The sequence below is a fragment of the Ixodes scapularis genome, unplaced genomic scaffold (assembly GCF_016920785.2).
Source record: "Ixodes scapularis isolate PalLabHiFi unplaced genomic scaffold, ASM1692078v2 PGA_scaffold6__148_contigs__length_123643588, whole genome shotgun sequence".
NCBI lineage: Eukaryota > Metazoa > Arthropoda > Arachnida > Ixodida > Ixodidae > Ixodes > Ixodes scapularis.
In genome coordinates, this window is record NW_024609881.1 from 113,437,015 (window position 1) to 113,458,710 (window position 21,696).

Below are 21,696 nucleotides of genomic sequence, written 5' to 3' on the forward strand. Positions count from 1 at the left end.
CAAAAGAGGTTAGGGTGACTCGCTTGATAAGAAACAAGAAAACAAGCCGAATCAATCCAAGGAATGATTAGTTTTTATTTTATAATATAGCTCGAAGCAGACGTCAGTGTTAGCCTCACAGAGATGTCGAAGATTAATTGAAAGCCAAAAAATTAAAAAAAAAAAAAAAAAAACGCTCACTTTTTCGACGAGCCTGTGACCGACAGCCGAGGACCATTCGTTTCAAAGCCCCGAAATAACGGTCTAAGACACACACAAGAACTCTTTTCTCCTTTTTTTCAAACCAACCGTGAAATTCTACAGTGAAGTGAAAAACACGCGCGGGGCCAGACACGCGGACACAAATAAAGTTATACAACCGTCCGCAGGTTCAAGCGAAAGAAGAAAGCACCGAGGACAAACTGACAAGGTAATCGCGAGTTTCGTTTCCTTGATCGTTGCCCTTTGTTTATTTTTTTACCGCGATGGTTTTAGTCTTGAAAAACGACAGCACTGGTTCAATGAACTTTTGTCACTGATACAACCATAATGGTCGATTTTTTGTTTTATTATTTTACGCTGTCGGAACACAAAACCGATGTACAAATATACAACACAAGGATACTCTATATCGGTGTACATCTTGTTCTCCCTCGAGGAATGTTGGCTCGACATAGATTTTTTTTTCAACAATAAACACACATTTAATCTGTCGCCTGCATGTCGCCTGGAGAACTACGAATCGAAAGCAATATAAATCGAACTCTTCCGAGCGAAATAAACAAAACGAGAGAGAACTGAAACCAAGATGGGCATGTGTCCGGAAGTCAAGCACGTAGCTACAAATTCAGTGCCAACCCTTGGCGTCTCAGTTTGGTTAGACAGGGAGTCTCTCAGTGGACGTGTGACTCGCGTTGCCACAGATCAATTCGGCGGTGCGGTAGATATTGGGAGTTTTCATTTGAGCTTTCAATACGGAAGTGACGCCGGGGAGGGGGTGGTGGTTGGGGTTTGTGGATGGCGCAGTGGATGAAGTCTACGGAATGTTCTGTAAGCTTTACAATTTGTTAGACAAGCAGTGCGGTCAGGAGGATCTGAAGGGAACTGGTCTTGGAGAAGATTTTTATATCTAAATACGATTCCTAAACGGTGCTGAAGCGCTGTGTTTTCGCAGTTTTGCCTGTTTTTTTTTTTTTTTTGCAAGGCCACAAACTTTGAAATAATTCGATGAAGTATTGTACAGATCTACCAAAAGCGATCTGCAGGTTTGGTTTTGTGAGATGATAGAGTATACACACCTCAAGTTGAAATTCTATACTAAAGCTATCGTTATCGAGAAAAAAAGCTCTGTAAATTAAGAATCAATTTCACTCCCCCAAAAAACAATAGAAGTAAATATACAATGCTGGTTAGCAATTTGACAATAATTTTTTTTCGGGCATCAGGGTTTTATTAGAAGAAGAAGAAGCAAAAAAATAGCGCATCAATTCAGAAAATTGGCTAGAATTTATAAGGTCCTTGGAGTGCACAAATCGATATAAATAGCAGCTCATTGTGCAAAAAAATATTAAGAGTTAAAAGAAAATCATGAGCCATTTTACTCTTCGAAGGTGGATAACCAGCGAGTCTCTTTAGCACAGTGACTCAGACCTGCCCCGAAGAGCCGAAGGAAACTAGACACGCGCGACGGGACCGCTACCCCAAGAGAGCGGAAAGAAAGGAAACCAGGCACGCAAGCGCCTGGAACGACGACAAAGAGAGGGCGGTGCGAGCGTAGACATTGCCGACGCGGGTCGCACCGCGGAAAATCTTCGAGAAACCTTTATTATCTACTTGAGAGTCTACTGATCCTTAAAATGATGCCTATTAATATATAATCTACTGAGAATGCATATCCAAGTGATGAGACGTATAATCTTTTGCATAGAATGAAGCGATTTTGCATCAAACTCGACACCTGAGTTTTTGTTGACGCACACGAAGAAACCACGGAACCCTAGCCATAAACAGCTTCGCTCTAATACGGTGGACAATTGTACTCCGTCACCCCTAGGCTGAGACTGTAGTGGGAGCTACGTCATCGTTGAACCAATCATACGCCTCTTTTTCGCCACGTCATCACGCCTATTGCCATACCCACAGGCGATGAGCCAGCTAAGATGATAGCGGCTGAATTAGATAAAAAAAAAAGGCGTAGGGCTCATACTGTTTTATCGGTGGAGAATCTTTTTCTCATAGGAGAAAAGTACAAGATGACGAGGGGTGACAACGTTTGTGATATTATATACCGGAAGCATTAAAAAAATATGATATCAATTTGTTATTTTTCGATATCATATTTTTGTTTCAGTTGTAAGCCAAACGAAATTGCAGTGAAATTTGCTTTTCAGTGTTGTAATTGTCGTGATATTTGTTATAATTAGGTATGCAGGATGTGGCTGGATGCAGATAACATGAAGTGTCCTAGCACAAATGGTATTTTTCCTAACTTCTTCATTTGGGTGACAAGGAAACAGCGCACCCTCAAAACAAGCACTATGAAGGTTTCATGCACACAAAAGAAAGAGCCAGTTACACAGCGCTGTCTAAGTGACAGATGAAGACCGTTTTAACAGGTCTGCCTCTGGGATTCATAATACTTGGGTAATCATTTAATGATTGCAGTCGCTGGCTCGAACGCACTGAGCTTCAGTGCAGATGCGTGCGAATTTATTTTAATAAAATGAAGCGCTTTGACGCATCCAGTAGCTACGAAATTCATGAGTAAAAACAAAATAAAAGCCTGTCCTGAATAATCTAAGTGCTTCGCAAAACATTTAGATAAGCTTGACCATGCTGATACAAACCAGGGTGCACATAATTTGTCCCGCACAAACCCCACACCCTTTTCATATTTTTATTACTTTTTGTGATATTTAAAAAAATATTGTTTTATTTTATTTTCCGCTTCCCCCTCTCTCCCCTATAATGCCCCACTAGCCTTCTCCATCCGCCTTCCCTCTTTTCTTTGCCCTCCTCTCACTCCCTTTTTTCCCTCTCCATTTCCTTCTTCCCATCCCTTCCGACATCCCCCTACAATGCTTCTTTCGCTAAATTTAAAGGAAAGCTGGATTGGTGTAGAAGTCACGTGACGTCAAATAATGACGTCAATGTTCCTGCTCCATGTAACGGAAAAACTGGATTATTTGAACACTCGTTCCTGACGCTCTTTTCTGACGGTCTTCCATGGCGGTCTTTTACGCCAATTTTCTCATTGACAACGACCCCTAAAACACATTTTGTGCTAATAACAGTAACTGTTTTAAAACAGAAATATTGAAATTAACAACGAACCTACTTATTATACTATTTTCGAGCATCAAAATTCAAGGGCAGGTTCTTGGACAACGTAAGGAATCAAGTATAGATGACGCACTTCAGTTTAACGACTGGACCGCGCTTTAAAATTAACGAGTGTTGTGATTTGGACAAATGTATATATATATTTTTATATTAATGCTATAAACACAGCGTCTCTTTTTCGTTGCTCCGAGGCAATGTCATGGAAGTGACGTGATAAGAAAGCGTGTATTTGGAGGAGAGGTAAGGAAGACTAGATAAAACTTTGTACCTTTCTAGATGTGAGAGGTTTTTATATGTCAACTCCTTGTGATATGAGCTTGATGCCAATTTATTTCTTAAACATGCACATTGAAGCGAGCACAAGATAGTAAATTGTCAAAAACGTAAACGCGTGACACACTAAGTTGAAAGGTTAGATCACAATAAAGGTGTCGAACGAAGTAGGATTACGCGCATAAAGGCGTAAAATACGCCTTTACGTACATCTGGCGATGATATGATTGTGTATAAAATAAGATTACTTTTTTCTTGCGATGAGTTATTAATTCGTTTGGCATAATTATTTGGGCCTAATACAAGATTTATGTAGTATAAAAAAGGCTTCTTCGAACTGTTTCTAAAAATACTTAGCTGAAGAAACGCCTTACGTCATAATAAAGCGGGATTCCAGGACCTTCCACAACATGTGGCCTTACCATGGTGTCTATGGCTTCCGATACCTGCCCGGACCTTTGCAAATTTCATAGTTTCTAAAAATAAGCGAAAACATCAACTTGTAAAGGTTGGTCAGAAAAAGCTTCTCAATCGGCACTTTTGTCCGCTTCGTACTCATGTGCGTGCGTGCGTGAGTGTCTGTGACGAGTGCGTGTGTGTCTGTCTGTGTTTATGCGATGTGTTCGTGTCTGCACACTATTGGGAACTTCTTTGCACAGGCGCGTTCGCACTCATTAGCACTTTAACCCCAGATAAGCGAATTCTCTCCAAAACCTATGTGGATATCTAACGGAGGTTTCCAACGCCTGCGAATTTCGTGACACTATACCGTTTGAAAATTCCCAAGTGAGCCGCTGACTGGGAGTGTTCCAGGCAATGCTTGTCTGCGTTTTGGCTGGCGTAGTTTTAGCTAGTTTTCTGGTACCGTTCTCCCTACAAAGTTGTAATTCAATATTTATTTCACTTATTCGGTTTATTGTTGTCGTGTTTCGCGGGGTTACTCTCTTATACTGATAACCGTTTAACAATAGGGAAAAGCAGCGTTTAGAAGAAAGAAAAAAGAAGCACGCAACGCCTCACCTCGCCAATTAGACAAGAATAATAAAGCTCCCCAAAAACTTTTTTTTTTTTGCAAAAAAAACAAAAAAACCAAACGAACAAAACGTAACACCTTTATTAATAAAAAGAAGTTGTGTGAACAGAAGTGAAGTTTAAAGTACGCCACAGAAAGGGAGAGGGACCGCCCGTTTACACACAATGTAGCAGGGATTCAGCATTTCAATACCTGAAGCTAAATAACAAATGCCTTATATAGTGTAGTGTCTTATGCACCAACATTGAACGAAGTTGCTTGCCTTCCTACGCTTATTAGGTGCTTTAGGTATCTTGATGATCAGGGTTTCTTACAGATTGTCTGCCTTCTGAACATTTCCCCAGTGTTACTATTAACATGCCATGTGCACGCCGGCACACAATGAATCTGAGAACCCCATTTCGTAACGATCCAACATTTCCTATATGCATTGCCAGAAGCATTAGTTAAATCGAATGTACAGAGTCAAACAAAGCAAAAAAAAAAAACACTTTTTTTTTAACGCGCATAAGTAAATTACGCGTCGCAGAAAGCTCACGTTCTGTATTAATGTGGCTATTACGGTGGGGATAGAAAGAGAAATTCTGGAAACTTGCCGTTACCTGGTTCAAAAACTGGAATAAATGCCTCACGCGCAAATGATGCAATTCCATGGTATTACGACTATTACGCCTGGTTAACGTGGGCCCTCGGAATTTTTTTGAATTTTTTTCTGTTTCGTTTTTTGATCCTGGTAGCGTCACGTTGGCCAACTTTCACATGATGTCACCACCGATAGCGTCATATTAACCCGTAGCTTACGCATTCTGGGATGAGTAATTGATTTAAACGAATAAAAATTTTTTTTTATCTGAGATTGTAGTTTTTAGTTGTTGTTTTCAATAAACTCAGAGCCATTTTCTTATATTTTTTTTAATAGCACTCTTTGTGCGTACCATTTTCTAAACGCTCAGTGTACGTTTCGGCAATGTGCACCACCAGACAGGTAAACGCACATACACATACACGCGCGCGCGTGCCGTACCGATGTACGTCTCCCGTGCCTGATAAAAATAATAGATTTTTTTTTATCGTCACATTCTCAAGAGAACACTTCGTGTGTTAGTGCGTGCGCGCGCACCCACGCACGCACGCACTAACACACGAAACGTTCACTTGCAAATGACACGCTAAAAAAATAAAAATTATTTTTATCAGGCACGGGAGGTATTTTCCCACCCTTTGCGTCCACCATAGTCTCATGGAGTCTTGACGGGCGATAACAAGCTTATAGTGCTAAAAGTACGATTAAAAGATGGTAAAAAAGAAATAAAGTTGAATTTCCGAGACAAACTTCCAGAGGAATGCCGCCTCTAAAACTTAATCTTCCCAAAGGACGACAACAACAGCCATCTTTGAATAGAGCAGAGGACAAAAATACATACAAAAACCTTCAAAACCCTCGATGGCTTACCCCCCCCCCCCCCCCCCCCCCCCTTTGCCCCTTCCCTTTCATACAAGCCAGGCGCACTCTTCTGAGCGTCGATTTTCTGTACTGAGAAGGCTTCGATTCTTTAGAGACCCCCCTTTTTTTTCTTGTTTAATACGAGCTGTTTTAGTTGCTTTTAGATGTCCAGATATTTGCGTATATCGATGTTCTCTTTTTTTAGACTACGACGCATAATGATTTTAATCGATTCAGCCGATATTTTTCATCTTTTTCTTAAAATCTGTGCACATGCAGTCTTACAATTTTCACTAGAACAGATACTTCCAGCGGTAATCATACATACTTTCCCAATAAGTGTGCGTAGATGGATAGGCAACAAGAGCCCGATTGTTTATTTCAGACTGGGTTATTGAGAGTTACGCATTTTGTTCTTTAATTCATTAACACTACAGTGTTAAAACGGCGACTTGTCAAAACAATGCTTTTATCAGGCGCTCGTGATATTCTTGACAGATCCAAGCAGGGGCGACTATTCTCATTTTACCAATCAGGCAAATTTCTGTGGTTTCCGTCCAGTTCAGTATTCGTATTTTATACTCCTCTAGACAGAGAACAGCGGAAAATGCCAAAAAATGCGTTCTCTAGTAGTAGTTGATGCATTTCTTTTTTATTACAACGCCAAGGGAACTTGTTGATATTATATACCCATAAGGCAGGATGAATACCGCTGTTTCTTGTCCACAAACATCGTTTCCTCAAGAACATTTATAAAACAGATACTGACAGTTCTGTGTATAGTTGAACGCATCTACGTAAATAAAAAACCCCAGTGTCACCTATTCCGGCTACGTTAAAGTATAGCGGATTTTTTTTTAAGCTTACCTGAACTTCAGATTTCCAAACCAAAACGGATTTGAGGCTCTGGTGTCATATATTATATTTTCCAAAAAATTAAAATTCTAGCGCTTAAACAATTACAAAAAAAAAACAACGTTTGCTTTTATTTTATTGTTTCTTTTTACTTCACGAGCGCAAACGTTCAAGCAATTAAAGTGATGCCTGAAGGAGGGCTTTAAATCATCCTCGCTCGTTCCCACAAAGTTGTGTTTGCGCTTGTCATTCATCAATATAATGTTCGTCGTCTTATTTGTTTTATTTGCGAATATTGATAACTAGACTTTCTGAAGAACTTTTGAGCGAGGTTTATAGTTTTCATCTTTCAACCGGATTCGTCGTCTGCACGAATCTCCATGTATGAATATTATCTTGATTGCGTATATAAAGCAAAAGTAAAACAAAAAAAGACAGAAAAAAGAGTTCATCGAGGAAACAGTAATTAATGGTGGATTCTTCGAATGATTTCCCGACGGCACTCTTTCTCAAGTGACGTGGAGGCCGTTGTAAATCACTGCTAACGAGGAGTCATTCATCAATTTACAAAACAGACTCTCCTACACAGATGTCGGAAGAGCGTCTTGAGAAATGCGAAGGCTCAGCTAGGTTCTGCCGTCCGGATTTCCCAGAAATTTTCATTTAACATGCGATATCACATGCTTACAATTGTTTTTAAATACTAGTATTGTAAATGTAAAACATGATTTTTTTGTTTACTATATGCTTATACGAAGCACTTGTTTTTCAAGTTTTATATATCACAATGAAAAGAGCACCTTTGTTTTTTTCTTCGTGCAAACATATTTATAGGTTTTAAATACCTGAGGCCAGCATGACCCATGTAAATACGGCGAAGCCTAGCATGATGTTTTGGAGTTTGTAGATTTTTCTATGCGGAAGAAAATATTTGGCCTATCACAATTTTTTTTTTGTTTTAGGTTTCTCTATTTTACTTTAGAGGAAAGTTTATGAAATTACTACTTGAGGTGGCTGCAGCGGAAAGCTTATTGCAAGGAAAAGAAATCTTTCTCTGATAGGAACGACTGCTAATACGTCTTTTTCTTGTCACTTTTTAAGGGGCGTACCTCGCTAGGCTGCTTACAAAATGCAAGAACTACATCTTTAACCTAGAGCTTAGTCCAAGATTGGCTACATGCCCTTTGGTACAAACTCACCCTGATACATCTTGGTGATGCGGCAGATATGAGATTATAGTCCTGCCACACGGTAAAATGCAATGTCAGTTCAATCGACCGACATTCGCTGGTCGGCGAATAAGTTTGCGGTCCTGGCCACGAGGGTCGCGCGTGCAACCGTGCTACAACAGGAATGGCGTGCACTGATTGACCGATCAGACATATCAGTCGATGGAACTGACATTACATTTCACTGCATTTTAACTGCACTTTGACCCAAAGATAAATTAGATGTAAAACTTGATTAAAAATCTGCGGCATGATTAACATACATAATTTTTTACACGTGTAGATTAGACTCGTTCAATTCAAATTCAAAGCGTTAACCAGTGATATTACATTGTAAGAGACAAAACAAAAGAGCAAAAACAGCTGAATCTTGAACTATGATGTCTGATGTGAATAAAACAAATAAAAACTAATGAAATAAACCTCATAATCGTTCTTATGATAATGCAATTAAATGTAAAGGTGCGAGCTAGCTGTGTTTGGAGATTTGTGTTTGTCCTTTGTCCCCCTTGTTCCCTTTCTCCAAGGATTATCTTCGCCGTTCATCCCTTCACATGTTGTAAAATGGGAGCCAAATCACCGTAAGGTAATTGAGAGCTAACCTTTAGGCGCATTGGATTTTACTCTTACGGATGTTGCTATGTAGTTTAAGAATGTGAGAAAACAGATTTTTTACTGTGCCTAAGGACAATCTCTATTTGAAGTTGATATAATTTATCCCTCTCTATTTATAAAAGTGAGCTATTTATTTTATGTTTTATTGTGATAATTAAGTCAGGGTACGCACATAGATGTGAAATTTTGGCGGTCTCCTTGAGCCGTTTCATTTCTTTAACTTCACACTGTAAATCTAGTTTAAGGTATTTCCAATATATGTCTCGCTCACAGAAGAGAGAATGGTCGACTTGAACTCGTGTACACCGTAAATAACGCTCTGTATACGCGACGGGTTACTGACGTCGCTGGAATACCACTCAGTGATGGAGTAGTGAAAGTACTACCAAGAAACAATGTTCATCCATAACTCTTGTGTCGAGGGCACCGAGTAGAGTTTTCTATTGTCAATAAAAACAAGAAAAAAACAAGAAAAAATTGAACGAAAGAACAAAGCTCGCTGCGGGGGGCTCGTATTATTGAGCAAGGTGTCGGCCCAACACGAGGGTCATAAGATTACATCGGAATCCGGAAGGTGACACAACGAAGACTGTGACAAAGCGGTGACGGAGGCTGGAGCAGACATTAACAAACGAAAGCTATACTAACTCTAACACCGGGAAACCTGCAGTGGTAGCTAATAGGAGGACGATGAAACGCTTTCGATCAAGCTTTGTTCGAGGACCTTATTGTAACGCCTGTTGGTATAACACGTCGGATCTTGAAAGCGGTTCATGTTCAAGAGGTGAAGTGTATGATTTTTATGCTGTCAATTAACATTATGATGCTCGTGTCGCATCTTTGTACAAAATATTACATTTTCAACATTTTTTGATGAAACATAACTTGGGAGAATGATTACGTTGTAAAACATTCATTTCCACTCGAGTGTTCGCTTTCTGTGTAATTTAAACAATCCGAACCAACTGCAATCATTACGATTAGCATGTACCTTTCCATAACTTGGCTTTAGAAATTTAAGACACGTGTTGGCAATAAATACCACGAGGACCGCGTCTACGGATTTTAGGTAGCTAGGTAAGAGGTAACGCCCTTACGGGTATCGCAGATAACCTATTTAACTTTTCGGTAAATAATTTTGGTGCGTTAAAGATTAGCGTCATTCCGACAAGTTGTTCTGCACGTCAAGGGGCTTGAAAACTGATGAACGCGACTACGGCATGAAGCACTTCATCCTTGGCTAAGCTGAATTGACCGCACTTTTTTATATTTGTAATTAAAATTTTGGTTGTTGTAACTAGAAGTAGAACTTCATCTAAGGAGTTGCAATTCAATTCATGCCACTTGCGAAAATCTAAATCAAATGCGAAGTGTTTCCTCTGCAGCGCTCATACATTTGTCTACCACGCGAAGCCAACCGTGCACATGGAAAGGGAGATGTTCTAATAAGCGAATGAAGGCACACATGCATCTAGGGAAGCAAGCCTTTCGCCTAATGCGCCAAATAAGGCAAACAAACTGGACGTCCCTAGAGCCTGGGCCTGATGGATGAGACGACCACAGCTTCCTCTGCGCGACGTAAATTGCCGCAGGATGTCGGCTTCCTTCTGGCTCGGGTGGAAAGGGGGAAAAGCGGAGAAGGGAAGGGGGATATAAGGAAACCCAGAAAGTGACCGCCGGGTGAATGGCATATCGTGCAGAGCCTGCGTTTAAAAAAAAACGGTAGTGTTGAAAGGGTCTAAGGGTCTACCTTCATACTGTTGTATATTCATGTGTTTTGAGTTGAGAATAGTGGTCAGGTGGCGCAAGCTGCCGCCCAATTGGTACGCTCGGCTTCGGCCGTCATACATGCATCGTATTCATTCGTACACCCCTCGAGAGATATGGCTGGGGACACGTTTGGAAAAGCTGCTCTTGACAAATAACTGTGTATGAGGCTGCTAGTTGTTTCTTGCCTCAACGATAATAGTGAGGCAAGGCCAAATCTTTGCCGCGTGTGCGTCTGTGTCATAGTCGCTCTCCCAATAGCAGCTTTAATATTATTTGAAACGGATAGTAGTTCCTTCAGTCACTACCCCGATAATTCTGGGTTGTCACATTGAAATGCACGCGCGTGCGCGGAAGGGTTTGGTACGCGTAACGGAATATCATTTTGAATGTCTGATGGCTCGTTTACACTTGCGAATTCGCAGGGGTATTCGTGCCGGCGACCAGCGGATTCTGGAGAAGGGGGTCCAGATCCGCTCTTAGCTTGCGGAAAATATGGATCCATCCTCGAATCTGCAAGTGTAAGAGTATTTTTTTTTGCATGCAGTGGACATGCCTACACTGGAATGATAAAGAAAATAAAGATGCTAAGTAAAACAAATATTAAGTTACAGTTTCAAATTCAAACTCTTGAATACACCATATAAATCTGAAGCGACGCATGATTTTGTAAATACGCTCTGAATTGTCCGTGATTGCTTTACTGCACTGCGACGCGCTTTAAACACATATAGATAATTTATTTTCCTCCAATCAGCGGAACCAATCAGAATGACAACTGACACACGCGCAGCATCCCCTAAGAGTGTATAGACTGGGACAGGCGAAGAATGCAGTGACGTTCGCTCCTCAAAAGGTTTGATATGATTTTATCACCCAATCCAATTGTTTTAAGCATGAACTACGTACAACATCTCACCATGCACCAAGAAGCATCGAGGGGGTTTGCCACGCCGACTCTTCCCAAAGTCTTCTGCCATTTATCGCAATCTTTACAAACCTAGGGGATCGAAAAGTGTTCTAGCGCACCTCACTTCCTCTTTTCTTGACGCACGCCATTCTTTTCTTCGGAAATAATCTTACCCTAACACAAAAACACACAAAAAAAGATTTTTTTTTTTGCGTCGACTTTTAATGGGAGTGAGTGCACATTCTAGCATTGCCCAGTCTCGGCCGTAAATGATCGCATCAATCTTCCTTCGTATTTATTTTATATCGTTTTGTCTTACGAAACGAAATAATTTTGTTTTGTTTGGATAAACAGTGATAGAGTTTGCAGGTTTGAACGCAACATTAACAAAATCGTCGTGAAAAAATCTTTTTATGCGTAGAATTTTATGAAAGTGTGACTCGGGGGGGAGATATTTGTTATAAAGTCATGCAGCGTAATCAATGTAAATGTATACCACAGAACGTTGTTTAAATTACGACGAATGCCTTTTGCTTTTGTGTACATATAATACTTTGCAATGTCAAATGACCTTCTACTGTATCCTTTTTACAATTTCTTTGTGGCGTTTCTTTTTATCATTCTTGATATGTCTGCAGTAACTAACATTGTACGTAACTTAACCATCTTTCATGCGAAAAGAACGTTTTCGTTTGCGCACCAGTCACCTAGCTGTGTTTGGAGGCTTGTGTTTGTCCTTTGTCCCTCTTGTTCCCCTTCTCCAGGGTTTATTTTTGTCATTCGGGACCAGCTCGCGTGCAAATTTGCATTTGATTGCATTATAAACTAGCTGATTGGTTTTATAATCTATCAGTAGAAAGATACTGCACCCACATTCTATATATATCAACATTTAATAAAACGAACGGTCCATTATCTACCTAGGTTTTAAAAGCTAACGTTGTAGTTATGCGGCAGTATGAAGCAGACTTCTTACACTCTTTAAAAGGTAGAGCAAGTTAGATTTACAAATTTTGTCTAGAAATACTTTTTTTTGCCATAAATTGCACGCTAGCTTTGTTCAAAGATTGTGTAATGTTGTAGGACGTTGAAAATTTTTCTTCAGATTGAGATGTTTTCGCGAAACAGCAACACATTTCATCCCCGAAAATGCAAGTTTTTTTTTTGTTTTGTTTTTTTATGTAAAGTTTTAGATGCGAATCGCAAAGCTTGATATGACAAAGGAAGTCACAGGCACGCAGGTTAAACACGAGTTTTCCAGAGTTTCGCGAGAGTTTCTCCCTCGCACCGGAGTAGCTAACATTTTCCGGTTTATTTAACAGGACCTCCAGATCCAAATCCCTGAACATCCAGACGGAAAAAAAAATATCGGCTACAGGGGTTCGCACGAACGGGCGCAAAGGGGAGAGCAGAACTTCCGGCATTACCGCCCAAAATTGTGAATGGAATGTTGGAACGCGGATACGAGCACGTGATTTGACTAATGATTCTTGAGACGTGTACAAATGACTCGAACGCCTCGCTGAACAAACGACTGTTGCGACGAACTTATTCACGCGAGTTTAGAACATACGCGGAGCTACACGTGAAAGTGTCACTCTCCCTTCTTCTAACGGAGTAAAAACTCTTACTTAAACAATACATTTTTCACATAATTTTGATGATCGAATTTATGTATACTAGATAAAAGTGACAAAACAAAACTAGCAGCTGTATTTTAATGTATTGACTAAACGGTCATATAGGGAGAAGTGAATGGTTAGAAAGCAATACATTTTCGCGCCGTTTTTTAATTTTTTTTATTGGCACACTGATTAATCGCGAGACGGCACGGCGCCTACTCATGCTGCCACTAGCCGCCAGGTCACTTTCCACAGTGTCACGTGGCTCGACCTCCGGAGACGCAAGGTCACCTGACGCGCCCCGTAGCACACGGACGATCATGAAATCTGAATTATCCTTCCGCTAAGATGCGATTGTGCGCTAAGAAAATATTTCAGAACAGTCGCGATACCAGGTAAAAAAAAAAACCTCGTTGTTTTTTTTTTGCCAGTTTATTTTTGAATTGTTGATTCTACCGTTCCGTGGACCGACCTGGTCACTTCTAACATTCCACATCCTTCTGAAGAAAGGAGCCCAAACTTAATGAAGTCAAGGGGACACAATTTAACAATATTTAGCTTTTACAATGCAGTAGTGATACTAAGCAGCATTTATTATTCAAAGTAGAAGACCAAGAAACAGGCAAAGGAAAAGGGGGGGGGGAGCATTTTACATTGCGAACGCGCTAGTTTTTGCGTTCTGGTGTGGCAGTGGAAGCGATACTTTCAAAAGAGTTCCCTTTTATCACTATTTTCGCAGAGTGCTCGGAATGCACCGTTTTAGGGAGAAAGCTGTTTTGCAAACAGATGCGATTTCAGACTTCCGGTTCCGGTTTCCAGCGGCGGTTTCCCAACTCCCGCTTCGTAACGAGGCTTAATGAGGTGATTTTTGCCAAAATAAACCTTCGCCGAGCGAACGTTTCCTATAGCGGACTGAAGGGAGGAGGACTGATGAGAACGCGACTCGCGGACTATGGTTTTTGTTTTTGTTTTTGTATATTGACATTGTGATTACATGAACAACGCTATACATTCAAACATTCAAATTTTATACGAAGGGTTAGACATTTACCTCCCCCTGTCCCTTCTCCCCTTCGGACACACGCTATCGCCGTTTTAATGTTTTTAATGCGCTGCTGAAAGGTTGCCTTATAACACAAAGAGACGGTGAATTGAACATTTAAGTGTCTATAATAAGGGGCGCACTATATCTTTCTATGAGTCAGCAGCCCCTGGTGTGCGCGAGCACACGCAACGAAATTGACGTCATCATATCCCCCCATTCACGCTTAATAAGCGTGAAGAGGGATATGATGACGTCAATTTCGTTGCGTGTGCTCGCGCACACCGGCGACTGCTGACTCATGGAAAGATAGTGCGCCGTTTACTATAGACACGGAAATGTTCGGTTCACCATCCCTTTAAGCTTCCAGCAAGACCTTGTGAAGTTTCGCTCTCTGACGTCAAAATTTTGTGGGACCATTATTGGAAAGGTGTGGTGTCATAAATGCGATGCCTTTGCCGCAGAGTATGGGAATCAGAAGTTATTCATGTCTGTCCTCGTCCCTTCTGTTCGTTTAGTTTTTGGTATATTAGTACGTACGTCAGGCAGGCTCGTACAACTCTCTAAAAAGGCACGTTTTGCGCATGCAACAAGTACTTCTTAGAATATTTCATTGTTATAAAAGAATTTTTTTTTTAATTTGCGACGTTTTAATGGAATAACAGATAACTGATCTCAAGTGAAAATACACATATTTTGATTCACCATATGGAGGGAAAAGTCTGTATAACTGAGATGAAACAAAAGCCTACTCACACCAACAGTATTTCTTTATGTATGCACCGAAAAATCTCATCCCTAATTGTAGCGGATACTGAAGCAAAAGTGCGGTTACCTTGCTTCTTGGGGCCAAAAATGTGTGTTCTAGTCCCCACGGGGAAGGACAAAGTATTTTGATTTGTTCCGTATGTTAAGTTTCTGTTAGAATAAAACAGAATATAATAGTTGATTTAGCATTTCGTTCACTAAAGTCGTTCAGTTTTGAAGAATATTTTATATTTTCTAGCGCATTATAAAGTTTTATTAGATATACGTTTTTTTTCTGACATGGACGTTTTTTTTTATAACTCTGGTTAGAGGAATGTTAAACCGTGAGGCTGGCGTAGTTATGATAGCTGTAATTAAGCCTGTGATACAAAATAAAATATGATTTTCTGGATATTTTCCTTCGCTCTGCGTTTTTTGTTTTTTTAGTAAGTGTAGGTTACGTTATTTAGTCAAAAATGTGAATGATGTGCAATACATTTTCTACTTCTTCCATGTGATGGCAATTTTCCCATCAAATTAAAAAAATTAACTGTTTGATATTTTTAGCTGCATCATTTAGGCTAAATCACAAACTAAAGAAAGTTTTTTTTTAAATATAGGATAGCTATATATTGGAATATACTATGTGGTCGTGTGTATATATTGTATAGACACAGGTGTTTATAATCTTGTGTCACTCCTCCAAGAATATAAGATTACGGCATCAGACAATGAGAAGGCCGCCCTACGAATCACAAAGCAATATGCTTAAACATAATAAGCAAATACTTTATTTTTTCTTTTAAACTCTCATGACCATAGCTCCTTCGTACTCGACGCGCAAGTTGGTGCGCTCCTTGAGCACGTCGTGCATTTGTTTACTCACAAAACGTGCCCGCGGGGTATTGTGTCCTCCCTCTCAAGGAATTACGTAACGCGCTCGACTGCCTCTTGTTTCCCTGTCAGAAGTGGTGTGATCATAATTTAACACAAAGAGAATGGCAGTGGTTTCCGCGCAGTTTGCCTGCCTTATAACAAATGAACCATCCCTATACTTTTGTTTCCCGTCACAAGTTGCCCTAGCAAGCTTTCGCCATTTAGGCCTCACTAATTTAGTTGGTTTTCCCGAAAGAACCACAATAACAAAAACAATCTTAATCCGATTTGGTCCTTTTTTACTACACGCGATAATCCCGGATATAACGTGAAGGCAGCATTCGAAAGCAACCAGTTGCTATGACTACAGCAAGCCAAAAACACAGACGAATATCTAGCCCAGTGTCGTCTGCGCCGGGGTGGGAGAGGGGGCGGGGGAGAGGGGCGTGGTCTTTGTTCCTGTCAATCACCTCCTGAGCACAGAGAGAAAAAGCCAACAAGCAAGAAAATGAACAGAAGGAAATAATGGCATAAAACATGAAGCATCTCTCACGTGATCGCCAGGATGACCCCGCACGTTTGCAAGAGTGTCATGTGATTGGACAGCGGGGAGGCCGGAAGTGCGCGCGGAGGGATCTAACTGAGACAACTTCCGGTTCCTTCGGGATGTTGGGGCCCCATCCGGAAATCAATCTAATTAAAGGTGTATCCCGTTGCAGTGCGCCGACGCGACGGAGCCCGTGGATGACTCACACGGAGCTCGCGGCGTTAGGCTTAGCGGAGGGGTTCCGCTTTGATGGCTGTGGCGCTGCGGGCGGTTCCGATGCCTTATCTCAAAGCAGGAAACACAGAGAGGCTTCAATTCGTACGCGAAGCGGTCAATAGACGTCTACCGAGTCTTGAACGAATTGGGATAATGCTGTCTGACGGATTTGGCCACCGATTCCCCCCGCGTATGCGCGGAGAAAGTTGTGCCGTTGTGATAATGTGAAATCTTTATTATCCTCCTACACTCTAGGAAGTTTGTGCGTCAAGTGGTTATTCAGGAAAAGCATTATAGTAGAATGGAATAACTATTTAGTTTTACTGCACGCTAAGTGGATTCTTGTACGATTAGAGATTGCTACATTTTCTTTTTTTGCGCTTAAACATGCATTTCGTGACACTTTCACTTAATTTGGAAGCAACTTCCAATACTTACACAATACTGAACAAAGGTTTTTCATGTATTTTTACATCTATACAGCAGTATAATTGCTCAAAACACCCTCATCTTGATGACTATACCTTGCTTTCAAAATTGCGATGCAGTAAAATGATGATTGTAAAAAACAAACATATTTTTTGGCATATTGTCTAAAATATATTTTCAAAGAGCTTTTTTTTTGTGACGACGTGCTGTATATATCACAATTCGTTGAACTCTATAAGGTCAAACTAAGTAAATGTTCGTGTCTACCTTCTGAATCAATAATTTGTGATTTCTACGGAGATACGTTGCTTTTCTTACTATAATATTAATAATATACTTTATTTTCTGGTAGTGTCCAAAAACAACCACGAAAGCCTACTTATTGGTACACTAAAAACAAAATAACCATCACATTAAAGATCCATCTGTCTGTTGAGGCACAGGTTGAGGCACAGGTTAATCAATACTCGCCACAAAATTAACAAACGCATACACACATAAATCAAGATGCTACAGAAAACACAAAAAGCTAAAATCAAAAGAAAACACTATGCTAGAAACGCTAACAAAATTTTACACTCTATAAATGTTTCACCATTTTTAAGAACGTATAGTTGTCAACCTATAGTTGCCAACTACAGCGTTTGGGGCAATCTAAACTCTGCAGCGTGTGGCACCGTGCTCTCCGCTACCGCAAAGGCGTTTTTTTTTTTTACTTTTATTGGTTTCAATAAGTTATGAGTATACTGATCTGAAGGCAGAGCTGTGTCGGCTCCGTGTGACTCCTTGCCCAACTCCTTGCTCTGGTTGTTCTACGAGAGAAACAGCGGCTCTGATCATGAAAACCGACGCTATGCCAACCATTGATATTTTGTCTTCAATGTTTATCCTACTATAAAATCTCGCGTCCTTCAGCGTCCTACGTAAATGAAGCAAGAAAGCATTATACCGGTTAGAATGTAGCCATTCGCAGCCAATTAGATGTTGTGTGGATATTTATACAGCGCGTAGTTGGTCAGCCCTTTCAAAAGTTGCGACGAGTCACTCGCTGTAGATGACATATTTAGCCAGCGCAGTAAGAACCGCTATCCTGGGGTCTTTAACGTGCACCACGAAGTAGTGATACACGATGCTCATCCAGATCGAAACGGGCAGGGGTGGGAATTGAACTCAACATCCCTGGGTTCTGCAGCGAGAGCTTTCGCTCCACGTGCTCCGAGCTGTTATGCGCTAGCCAGACTTGTACCGTACGCATTACAAGTAATCAAATTACTTGTAATTGATTACTTTTTGAGTAATTTTGTAATCAGTTGATTACATTTATCAGACAGTAATCACAAGAGTAATCTGATTACTTTTTGAAGTAATAAAAATTACTTCTAACCGTTACTATTTTTCCACGGGACTCTCTCCCCCCCCCCCCCCCCCCCCCCCGCACACACCTTTTTTTTCTGAAATGACAAAAATAAAATTTGCTTCTTTTTTCGAACAAAAAAAAAAAAAAGGTTTTTGCGGATCTGTAGGAAACGAGGTCAACCTCTTTGTATGTATAGTTTCCGTGAAACGTCCTTTTTTTTTTTTTTCGAGCTGGGACTGGGATTGGGAAGCCTCAGGGAAGCCCCAGTGCATGACAAAGGCCATTCAGGGCGAAGTTTGAAGGGGCGGAATGTAGCCTTGTAAGTCCTTTGTTCAAACTAGCCCCCTCACGCACACACGCACAGAAATATAAAAAAAAATCCTGTTTATGGCACCAACTCGCAGCCCATAGGAGAACCAGAACCGAAGAATGTCTAAAACACGTCAAGATCCCGTATTTCCCCTACGTGGTCTTTGTGACAAGCAAGGTTTCGGGGTTGGAAGTAGTTCATTGTTATGGACGCTAAAGACATGTCTTCACACAATAAAGTAATCGGAAAAGTAACGGTTACTGCTTAAAGTGATGTCCAATTACTTTTGCTGTCGAGTAATCAAGTAATATAATCGAATACTTTTTAGCCAAGAGTAATAGTAATTGTAATCGATTACTTTTTTTTAGTAACGTGCACAAGGCTGGCGCTAGCCCACTCGGCACCCGATCCCCCGTTCGAAGCCAAAGAGACGCAGGTATCACCATTTTTCTTTCTTTGTGTTTTGTTCTTTGGCGGTGTCACCTCCTGATGGCGGAGGCTTATTGGTTGCGGAAAAAAATATAACGTTCTCGGACTGCTCAATCCCTGCGTTTTTTTTTAAGCTGTCAGTTAATAGAAATATAATTTATTATCGGAATTCTCCCACCCTCCAAACACTACACGAGTAGTATATGTTTATTTTATACTCCTTTGCATCTTATATGTATATAAAAAAGTTCTTGCGAAGCACGTCTTTCAATGTTTTCTTTTTTTTAAAATTTATGCTAGCATTAGAGTTCATACGGTTAGGTATCGTTCAATCAGACCCCAAAATACGTCCTTAAATAGGTCTTATAGACCGTTGTTTGGGCAACGTTGTATCCTTTAACTTTCAGACTCGAAGTGTGAGTTCTCGGCAAGCGACCTAAAAAGTCACCTCACACCTAAAAAAAAATAAAAAAAATACACCATATACGCCGTTTTACGTGACGTCAAGGAATCATGCTCGGGGTCATTCCATGTGGCTCTTGCATGGAAAAACCAAACTGCATGGTGCCAAATTTCTGCCGCGTAAGGTAAACGGTTAGCAGCAATGCCACCTCAAGGGAGGCTGGTGTGACGTGTGTAAGCATAACCTCCTATATACTAACCAAGCCTGGCAGATCGCCACGAGAAGCGGCCGCCGAAATGGACGAGGTGGAGCGGCAGACAACGGATGAGAGGAGAGCCACGTGACTGGCGCCCCACTCCGGCGAGACGCCGAAACACATTTTTTCCAAGCGAACAAGTGTGTTTCGGGGCCTCGCCGCTGCAAAAGCTGTGCGCTGACGTCCAAGTTCCCCGAGAAATGGCTCTTTGATGCTCTCTCCTACCAGATCCTCAAACTCCAAATCTGCGACCGGGCACTCATGGCTCCGTCGTCGAACTGCCAGGCTTTGTGAGCATAGAAGAAGCTATGGTGTAAGCCATATGTTCGCGCATCTCATGTCCGCCTACTGATCATACTTTCTTCATAAAACGCGTGCGCCTGGCGTATCCAGAAGACCTGCAAACCGCAGCGATTCCATGAGGCCGTCTTTGCCTGAATCAACGATCGCCTCCAAAATACCTCAAAAGCAGCGACGAACCCCCCCCCCCCCCCCCCCACCCCCCTCCCCCCTTTCCCGTTTCCCGGATTGCCGGAAATTATTCGCTGCGAACTGTGTAAGCTTCCACGCCGGATGTCGGGGAATGTTCAATAACCGTGAAACGGCTCCTGATTCGTACACCGGGAGAGAGAGAGAGAGAGGGAGGAGGGGAGAGTGAAAGAGGATTGGTAGGTAACGAGGGAAATGGTTGCAAAAGAGGAGGAGGAGGGCACGGTGATCGAGCGTAATTATGACGCTTTAATTAAAGGGCCATATACGCGCGCGCTTGGTGCCGCTAGAATGCATGACTCGGCGAGACCGTTTCAAAGAAACGAGGTCTGTTGTTTTTGAGGGCGCGTTCAGTGTGTTCTCGCTTTCGCGAATGGATTGAAATCGGTATTATTGCTAGTCATCGGTGTACACCGAGCATTACGCTCAGCGCGTTATTGGGGGGAGGGTCTCAAGTACGGTGTTTGGATGAAAGCGGCGGGGTCTCGCTTGTTTCGCTCGACGGAAAACTGCCGAAAGATTTCCGGGGTTTTGGATTACGGTCTGGTGCTTATAGGGAGGCACTGCAATTAAAATGTGTGCCAGCCAGCCGTCTTTGAGCTAGGTTTATAAATGCGAGTTTGGGGAAGATATAACTGGCCAGGCTTATTGGAAATACTGCACATAAACTATGGGAAATCAGGGTTTTTTTTGTTTGTTTTTTCTCGCTAGAACAAACATCGTTGTGTTGCTACTTAAGATTCACCTTAAGTTGGTTACGCAATGGATAATGGTACAATTAGTATAGCCCTTATTGCTGCCCATTAAAAGAAATCTGCTTGATCTATATTAATTGCTTAGCGTTTTTAATTTATGGTTGTGAGACTATTCCGCAGTCAATCATTTTTTTTTATTCCAAGAATCTAAAAAATATATAGTGAGGTTGGAATGCGTACAAAAGGCGACACAGGTTTCGCAGGAACACGCGATGTCTAGTTTTTTCCGTCTTTCTTTCGGAACATAAAATCATTCATATATAAAAAAAGAAAGAAAAGAAACGGATGTAGGGTAGTAGGCTACGTACGGATAAATACAACGTAGATTGGATCGAAAATTTGGTGTTAGACATGGTACTGTACCACTGCAAAGTCCACAGCATGCAAAATGAATTAGTTGAGTTACGTGAACGCTAATCTGCGAAATCGTATCAGACTCCACAACTACTTCATCCAAAACTAGTTAACCGCCCTTATTTTTTGCCGAGACTTTACAGTCAACAGAACTCCCGCTAGTGTCAGGGCCGTTTCGTCCGACGTCTATTTTTGACGCTCGTCTGCCAAAAACCAACCGAGAAGAAAGACGATCGAAGCGACACGCCTTTTTATCCTATGTTATCCTTTAGGTTAGTTCTGCACGCATAAGGCCATCCTAAACCAGCAACATCACTCCACCCTCAACCAATGAGGACGGGGTACTCAAAAGACACTTCGCGTCTCCCTTCTTTTTTTTTTCGAACAAGGCCTTTAGACACCCCGGGCTGTTTTAAG